The sequence below is a fragment of the Pholcus phalangioides genome, unplaced genomic scaffold (assembly GCF_987345545.1).
Source record: "Pholcus phalangioides strain wild (caught in Gottingen) unplaced genomic scaffold, Ppha-v1.0 ptg000024l_1, whole genome shotgun sequence".
NCBI lineage: Eukaryota > Metazoa > Arthropoda > Arachnida > Araneae > Pholcidae > Pholcus > Pholcus phalangioides.
In genome coordinates, this window is record NW_028301616.1 from 21615197 (window position 1) to 21625243 (window position 10047).

At 42.2% G+C, this 10047-nt stretch overlaps 1 protein-coding gene across 1 annotated transcript in view; it reads right to left on the bottom strand.

Annotated features, from left to right (window-relative positions):
- Positions 1-8392, bottom strand: part of LOC149068976 (extracellular sulfatase Sulf-1-like) — an 86109-nt gene extending 77717 nt beyond the window's left edge. Inside the window, exon 1 of the mRNA XM_089250390.1 lies at positions 8269-8392. The gene's annotated coding sequence lies outside the window, so the exon portion shown is untranslated. The remainder of the gene's footprint in view (positions 1-8268) is intronic.
- Between the last annotated feature and the right edge of the window lie 1655 nt (positions 8393-10047).

A 10047-nucleotide genomic window follows, 5' to 3' on the forward strand; every position in this document is an offset into this window, starting at 1 on the left:
CATTTATCCAATTTTGAAGCTGTTCATTTTAGACTTCAGTCATTTTTTTGTAGCGCTCCTTGGTGATTTGAAAAACTTATCTTTGAATTTTGAACAGTACCTGGAAAGAATTAAACGATATTCTATAGAAACATATGGAAAATCACGTTTCGGCTAACGAACGTGATTCCGAATTACCTTCGTTAGCCTAGGTATCACCGTATTTTCAAATTCCTCATCACTGTTTTTCCTTTCGATAGTTTTTAATAACATCGGTATTTCGCACTGACTGCCCTCCGAAAGTGTTAGTAAAGTTGCCGTGACGCTTCTTTCTACGTAATACAGAAAATTGTTGTGTTGGTAAAACAGTAAAACAATTTTATTCATCAACAAATAGATTAGGATTTTTTGCTCCGAACAAATACAGTCGGTCCCCGCTGAATCGTATATCAACGATTCCAGCACACAATATCCGATTAAACGGGGAACAATTCAATTGCCATTTCACAACGTTAGTATATATTAGTTTGTATATATTGAAAACTGATAAAAAAAAAAAGATCAATATTAGTAAAGCTTCTCGAATAAATCAGACAAAAATAAAATGAAAATTTTATTTAATTATAATGATCAATACGCAAGGCTTTTACTTTTCATCACGAAAGTTAGCGCCCTCTATTGGCTCAACAGAAAATAAAATAATTATATAAGTATGTATTGAAGACTACTTGAATACTTGAGGCCAATGCATATTTTCAAATGTACTTAACTTAGTAACATATTTTCCATTTAATTCCAAAAATGTTTCATTCAATAAAAACCTTATGTGTATAATGATTGATGTGTATTAACAGCTGACGCGGGAAACGTAATAATCGATTGAGCGGGTGAAAATCGCTGAAATTATCATATTAAGCGGGGAACTTGAACATTGTCTGTTTAATACATAAATTTTGGTGCCGGAGGATTTCATCTGTTTAAGTGGAGCCGACCGTAGTTAAAATGCATTTTATAAGGGGGTACTAACGCCGCCAATTCAGGAGAGATACCAAGAACGTAAATTTGGCGGCGCCTGAAATTACCTCTTGATATAACGATGACCTACAACATTTTTTCTTGGTCAGCAGAGTCTCGTTATATCGAGATTTCATTGCATTGCTATAGCACACATCGGAATCCCTTTTCGCCACAACTGTTGCATCCATGATGTAACAATATATTGTAACAAGTATATTGTTCTACATAAAGGGACTGTACGCCCGAGTACTACTGTATATGTTTGTGTTCCACTAACCGTTCAATCCAGAGGGGCAAGAGTAAAGTGTGGTGTTATATTATACAGGTTGCATAGCTGACAGTACGCACCGCACATTACTGTGGTGAGCCATTGATCCTATAGGCATACTTCCCATTAGAAAAAGTACCCAAATAGCGTTAAGACCTCAGACTAGTCATTCATATTGAGCAAGGGGTTAAATAAATATTTAAATGTAAAAAAAATATTTTATATGAGCACGCTGGGCTCAAAAACCCAATTAGAAAGCTTTTGCCCCTGTCTCTTCTGAGGGCAACAACAGAAATTCCACTTGCTAAGTTCAATATTCGCTGAGATATTTGGATTCAAAACACAGAAAACTTGAAGAAAGGTTGCGAAATTTACGTGACTATACTGATTTGAGTAACACGAAATAATGGGTTTTCTTTTTAGGGTGGGGGGGGGGGGGGGGAGGAAAGGTATGCTTTGGCTCAAAATTTTTACAACAAATTGTGCGCGATATTTTTCGACCTAATTGTTCCTCCTCAAAAATGAACAAAATTGTTATGGTTGGAGCAGTTTCTATCTTATAGTCGACACTCCATAAGCACTCAATGGCCCTTATAAAAGAATAATCAATTCAAATTTTTTTCATCGCCCCATCGAGCCATTGTTACAAAGTAATAACAAAACTAGTTCGTAGTGAACACGCGCGAGCGCGTTAATGTTCATCAGCTCTAAGCTTAGGAATACGTCATTGTGTGAAACAGATACAGAAAAATTTCTTGTTATATCCGAGGTGGTTCCTTTTCATCGACGTTACGAGCAAGATTCATTAACATTATCCCTCTATGGGAAATCAGTCCGAGGCGCAGAAATCAGTCCGAGTTTGATTGCGCTACTTGGATAATATTTTTCCAACAATACCATTGATAACAATGTTTTTCCCAACAATACCATTGGCAACAATGTTTTTCCCAACAATACCATTGGCAACAATGTTTTTCCCAACAATACCATTGGCAACAATGTTTTTCCCAACAATACCATTGGCAACAATGTTTTTCCCAACAATACCATTGGCAACAATGTTTTTCCCAACAATACCATCGGTAATTTTTTTAAAAGCCAATAAAGTAAGAATCTTGTTTCCCGTACCAATTATTATTGCGATGAAAAAGCTTTCTTAAAAATAATTAATGTTTTTTTTTTATAGTTTTTTGGATGGTTAATTACTGAAAAAATAATTAAAAAATTTTTCATTACATCTAAGTTTTGAGATGAAAGTGAAAATTAAATTTCAGTAGTAATATCATCAGCAGCGTACGAATTATATTGAAACTGGGCTATAAACAAATATAGTAAATCATTGCCAAAGATAATTCAGTGATTTTAGCAAAGTGAAGTGACTTCTAGGAAAAAGTGAAAATTAAATTTCAATGGTAATACATAAGCGGTGTACAAATCTCATTAAACTGTGGCTTATAGGCAATGAAATTTACTGTATTTATTCATAAGACATTTTTCTGATTTTTGGGCCTATCATTATGACAGAGCTCGGATATAAATGCGATGTATTTATGAGAACCGATACGAAAAATACTTGATTTCTCGGCCATTTGAATAAAATGTAGTAGGGCCGTAGCCAAAAATTTATTTCGCAGGGGACGATTCGGGGGGGGGGGGGACCTTTCTTGCACCTCCCCCCCCCCCTCCTCTACGGCCTTGAGATGTAGTACTTCAAAATTATTGGTATCAATAATTTTCAACATAACTATTGGTGACAATGTTTTTCCGACAATCAGCAACAATTCTTTTAGGCTCAGGCGTTTCAGAAAAAAAAATTGTTTCAACGATTGGTTTTCAGCCAATAAATATTGGCTGTTTAAATTAACGATTTCATTGAATTGGAAATCATGTGTCAACAACTCTTGGCAACAATCGTGCTTTAACAATACCCATTCACGTTCACACAAGAATGTTTGTTTGAAAGACAGTGTAAGGTGGGAAAAACATTTCAATTCTGGAACATAGTTAAATGTTCCTACAGGTTGAAACAATCGAATAGCAGTTGAATTTTCCTCAATCTTTTCTCTCACAACACAATAATACCACCCTTTTATTCATGGTAGAGAATCGGTTCCAGTTCCTTTGTAATGAGAGAGAGAGTTCAAATAGTTCACATATATATGCAGCAGCATTCATTATTCTCCCCCCCCCCCCGGAATTCCAAAGGGGAGCGGATGCCAGCGATACTCGCTGGAGTCTATTGTTATTCAAGAATTCCTTTAGGAGGAAGGAGCGGCCGGCCTCTCAGCAACAACCATTCGCTTGGGTGGGAAAATGATTTGGGCCATTGGACAAGTTGAAGGAACCCCCCAAAACATTGTTTCTGATTGTTTTCTCCATTCAGATAGGGGGCTGCTCTAAATCCAGGAGCTGTAACCTGGATTCGATATAAACTCGATATAATAACTTCACATCGATATAAGGGGTTATACCGATGTAATAGTGTAAAAATTAAAAAAAATATACGAGATACTGCCAGGATAACCAGGCTATTCTTCATCTTCAGCGCCTGCGTTGAGAGCACGGCCGTCTTAAGAGCATCATGGGCCCCCGGGCCAAGTGGGTTTTCTGAGGCCCTACCTGGTAAATTCTAGAAAAGTTTTACCAGATCTCATTTTTGTGAGGCCCCTTTCCTCTAGAGGTGCCCGGGTGGGCCCATGCGTTAAGACAGCACTGGTTGGGGGGGGGGGGGGGAGGGGGACTAGTTATATGTCCCTGTTCTTCGAGGCAGAGACGTGAAGATGGGCCCGTGCAAATAATTTAACAAGCAGCCAATTTCGGAGCCTTGAAAATTTGTGGGACCTGAGCAATTGCCCTGTTTGTCCATGCGAGAAAAACAGGCCTAGCTTTTTTTTTGTAATTCCCTTCCTCAGAGGTGGTTTATGGTTACGCCGTGTGCGGGCTTTATGCAGAAACATATTCACCGCCCTTCTCATTCTAGTCCAATTATCTTGACCCACACATTTCTAAATTTGCCGCATTGGGCTATAACCCAATTCACCCCACCCCCACAAGGGTGGGATTGACAGAGTTCCAACCAGAGAACCAGAGACGACCCCCCCCCCCCCCACACACACACACAATAAATTCACTATTGAGAAAAATCTGACCGGGGGGCCTGCCAAACATCCTAGGCATGCGGTCCGGTTGCTGGATGTGGGGCAACGACCCACTTAGTCCCTCCCCTGTAAATACACACCTGTCTCTATATAAGTCACTTTTTGTCCCTCTCTCACATGCGTATACACTTTCCTGATCATTCTTTTAGTGGCTCATTTGACCTGGTCCATCGTTCTCTAGGTCGCTCTTTCGGTCAATCCACGGCTTACACTCACTCTGACTCTTCGTCATTCACTTACTTGCAAACCACTTGTCTCACTCACATGTCTGCAAATTCTCTTAGGTCACTAAACACAATGCCCACGGACCCTCATTGACAGGGCCATTTGACAAGCTTATAGTCAGCACACACATTGATGTTTACAGAGGCGCATTTATGGTTTTGGCGTCTGTGGGCTACACGGATTTTGTCGCTTTTCTCCTATTCTGGTATAACTGTCTTGACTACCCTTTCCTCGAATTCACCGCCCTGCGGTATAACCCAGTGGTTCTCAATCAGGGGCCATATGGCTCCCTAGTAGTACTGGAATACTTCGGGGGGGCCATCGGAGAAAATGGAGAAAGGGGCCATGACAGGTGGTTTGGAGGGCTGCAGAGAGCTGAGAAGAATTAAGGTGTGAAGAAATAAAAAAACTTTTATGTTAGTAACGATACTTACAGAATCCAACAAAACCACCCATAAAACCAGGGCCGTCTTAGGGCATGGACCCACTCGGGCCTAACCGCCTACATTTTGCATCACGTTTCCTAGGATGGGGTTTTTCGCACAGACCCCCCCCCTCCTCTATATTAAATTTATAGTGTGAAAAACAAAAAATTATGAAAACCATATCTGGGCCCGGGAGGCAGCTCTGTCAGTCCCACTCTTGTGGGGGTGCCCGGGGGTCTAATGTTCATAAGTGAACCCCACTTGATATTTTGTGTAGTACAATAAATTTTGAAAATAAGTAGGAAATATGCAGTCTATTTAAGTATGGGACTACCATAGCATAACTTTGCCTAGCGGGCCCATGATGTTAAGACGGTCCTGAATATAACTCGGACTATTGGGGAGCTCAATAAATTCTAGGAGAGTGGTCTGGAGGCCAATCTTATTTCCAAAATTATCCTTCAGTATAAATTCACTGAAAAAATCAATTCAATACGTATACCATAAAGGACCTTGCTTCTAGATGAAGGTCGGAGACTCTACGTAAGACAGGGGAGCCACGAGAAAAAAAAAATATGGTTCAAAGGGGCCACGGGCAAAAAAAGGTTAAGAGACTGCTGCTATATAACCCACTTTGTCTTCCTCCTGCAAGAATACCTGTCTCTGAAGTCACTCTTTTAGTCTTTCACATGCTCTAGGTCAGTGTCTCTCAACGGCCGAGTACCGGACCCTGACACTAGTCGCACCGGCCCGTGAGTGATGCGCGAGTTTTATTTTTCCCATTAATTTCTCGTTAGCTGTGTATGTATGTGACCGGGCCTTCCACTTACACAAAAAAAATTTACCGGGCCACCAAAGATTGAGAACAACTGCTCTAGGTCACTCACTGACCTGGTCCATCGCTCTGTAGGTCACTCGTTTGGTCATTGACATATTTGCTTAAAGGCTCCGTAGGTCACAGTCACTGTTTTGGTCACTCTCACCTAGTCCCTTCGGTCTTTGCAGAGGGGGATTTATTGAGGGTTATACAAAAGTATTGCCCCCCATTCTACAAATTTTCTTCGCCTCTCATTCCTTAAATTTTCCGCTCTCCCCCCGCCCCTTCGTAAACGCGCCACTGGGTGCTCACACTGTTGTAACACACTGACAATGATTTTCAGCTGGCAGTTCCAGAACAGAAAAGGGGGCGGCTTCGAAAATGAAATTCTCACGTTACAGTGGGGAGGGGGGGGGGTGAGATTGCTTAGCAAATCAAACATGGCGGGAAACTGCACCGAGCCTTCGGTTCATAATCGTGCTTGATATCCAGAGATAACATTATAACATTAAAAAACCGATCTCACATGTGAAAAAAATGTTTCACGTCAACATGAGCTGCTGACAATATTCAGTGCCGTCTCAATGTTTTCACGGTCCGGTGTCCTGAAACACATAGGGTGCCTCGTAATAAGATTTGGTACTATGGCTTAAGACATTATGTTAAGTGGTGGGCAAGTACTACATCCAGCTAAGCCGGAACCCAGAACATTTGCCCAGTGGAGGGGAGGGGGAGCAGAGCCGCAACTATATATACAGTCGATCCCGCTTATAACGTTCCCACTTGGAGCGTTTTTCCCGCTTAGTGAGACATTTCCGAGGCATCGATTCTAACTAGTCCTCGTTAAGATTTCTCGTTCACAGCGTTTTCCCGCTTACAAAGATTTTTTTAATGACTGTTTCAAAACGTTATAAGCGGGAGTCACTGTACTTTGTCACCCCGGGGCAAGCCAACACCTTCTATAGCAGAAGCTATTCTCCGCGCGAAGCGTTGACGTCTCTGAAGTCGTCCATTTCACCTGTAACCATTGGATATAAGCAAGCCGACGTATGCGAAATCTTTAGCTTTTTTTTCCCAGCAGTACATCCAATGACAATAGGTGGAATGACGACTTCAGTGATGTCACGAGCTTCGCGCGCTGGCTTTCTGCTACAGCAGGTGTTGGGCATGCACGCATTTCGGCATCCCCGTGTAATATAGAAGCAGCAGTTAAAGGTTGAATTCGGCACCTCCCTGTAGTTCACCGCCCAGGGCACCAGATCCACCTGTTCCATCCCCCCAGGTTCGGGTCCATGGTGCTGTTAATACGCCCCTGGTTTCATTACACACAGGGCCGTAAGTAGGATATTTGTGAGAGAGGGCAAACATGATTTCACCGCCCCCCCCCCATTATGTAATGCGATCGCTTTTATTTTCACCTAAAATTTGCTCCCCCGGGGGTGGGGGGGGGGGTGATTCTCAAGCTTTTTTTCCCCCACCCCGACACTTGGCTTGTCACTGTTTGTGACCGCGGCTCTCTCCCCAGAACAGTCTGAAAAGAATCATTCCAAAGCACTCAACGGGGGACACATCGAAACATCTCTCCGTGACGCCACTCTAGGAGCCGCGACACACACTTTGAGAACGCAATAGCTCATGGGAATCTTCTTAACTGCGAGTTCAAGGCCTAAAAAAATTTTCGGGACCTCTTCCACCTTAATTTATACACAGGAAATCCATTATATACACGCGCGTATCAATAAAAATCCACAATAATTTGGGGGTAACGGCCTCCCACCTGTTACGTAAGATCCACAAATCATTGAAATAAAATTATTGATCTGATACGCATTTCGATCTCATCTAGACTTCACACCAGGGCCGTCTTAACGCATGGGCCCACCCGAGCCCTCACAAAAATGAGAACCGCTTCAAATTTTCGAGAATTCGCCAAGTAGGGCCTCAGAAAAATCACTTGACCCCGAGGTCGAATTTGGGGCCTCACAAATAATACACTTATTTTTCATAATTTTTTTTTTGTGGGGGCCCCCCCACAAGAAAATGTCTCCCCCCCCCCCCGAGAAGACACGCTACGGTCCCGCTTTTAACACGAAAAATTCAGAAAAAAAATATATTAAAATAATTTACAAAAAAAATTAATCGATATACGCTATTTAAAGCGTCGATTGGTAATGATGATCATGTGACAGTGTATCATAATAACCCATAATTATCATTCTAAAAATACTTCGATTAATTGTAATTGAATTTAATACAATGTTTCATACCAACATGCTGACATGACAATGTCAATAAAATTGACGAAACATGAATTTCATTCGAGATTTGAAAAATAATCAAAATAAACAGTGTATTATCGTTACACAGTTAAGTACTCACTGCGCCCGTGGTGGTGGTGATGATCGCAGAGGCGCTCGACACCGTCGCTGACGGACCGAACATCTGAAATGAAATGATCTGTTTGGCGAGGAAGAGAAAGCTCTGAAAAAGAAGCCTACACACTCTTCTCCACTTTTCTCTCTTCCCCCCTTCTCTCTTCATTCACGAGAGTCAAAACCCGCCATTTTTGGAGATTTATCGCCAACAGATGTTTCTCACTCGCTCATTCGGTGGTCCGAAAGCTCTTGTCGTCTGCTATTTTTTTTCCGCGGGATTTTAATGAGATATGTATACAGGGCGTCCATAATTAAGAGACCCTATTTCAAAGTAGTCTATAGACGAAACCAGTCATCAGAAAAGTGTGAAATTTTGTGAAGGAACCCTTTTCATGAAGTGGATGGGAATTTGTTTCGGGGGGGGGGGGGGTGCTAAAAAATGAGTTGCACATTTCGCCACCAGAGGGCTTGAATATCCTTTGGTACTGTTTATCAGTTCCCACTGTCATTACGCCCTTCATACACTGGGGGTGCCTGGCCGTGTCAGGGCGGCCCATTCGTTAAGACAGCAACGGTCAGGTTAATGATTATGGGCAAGTCTGATAGATTCTGGAAGTAGACACATTTTTTCCAACCGTATTACACTTAGAATTTTAATTTTTTCCCCACAGTTCTTCATCAAATTAAATTTCAACCGGTAAATATTGTGACGATATGAAAGCGAAGGTTTTATAATAATGGCTGGTTATGCCGGAAGCATGAAGAGAATTGTAGTTGACCTATGGCTCCACATACTTAAGCAGGGCCCCTAGGCTGGGATCTTTTACGGGCCCCCCCCCTCCCAACCAGACTTTCATGGGGCCCCTTTATGATGAATTTATAACGTGAAAAACAAAAATAATGATGAAAATCATCCCGGGCCCCAGGGCTGGAGCCTTGTCAGCCCACCCCTTGTAGGGACCATGAGTTGACCTCTTGGCAACATGCTGAGTCGAATGGCTCTGTAAATAAAACTGTGATGTTGAAGAACGTGCGTTTCCTTGTGTGAAGAGTGTCTTTCACTTATAATCGATGTATCGAGTCCACCTACCCCGTTGTTTCGCAACAAATATTTCGTACTTGGTCTTAGGCCAAGCGAAAAAAAGAAATATGTCAACAATCTGTTGTTCCAAGAGCAATTCAGACTAGAGTGAAACAGTACAATTCGGTGGCCATGCCTACCTTCGTGTGCAACTAACCCACCTTTTCAAATCCAGGGCCGTCATTTCAACTTTTTCCACGAGGGGGGGGGGGGTATATATATATATATATATATATACCATTTTTAGTGGAGTTTCAAAAGCCGGGGAGGGGGGGGGGGAAGAACGGCCCCCCTGCCCCCTTAAATGACGGGCCTGCCCCCCTGTCAGCAAAACACTGACCCCCCCCCCTCCCCTCCGTCAGAAAAATTTCGTCAGCAGCTTAGAATATTTCATATCTTCAAAAAGGGGTGGTTGATGACGTAAGCAATCTTCAAACCCACCTTGTCATCAAAAGTCAGCAAATCCGAAACCCCCCTCTCCCACTCGATGCTGACGTAGTACTTGAATGACCCCCCCCCCCCCCCCCCAGTGGTCTGGAGGCCAATCTGATTTGCAAAATTTTCGTTCAGTATAAATTCACTGAAAAAAATCAATTCAATACGTATAAAGGATCTTGCTTCTAAATGAGGGTCGAAAACTCTGGGTAGGAAAGGGGAGCCACGAGGAAAAAAAAAATTATGGTTCAAAGGGGGTCACGGGCA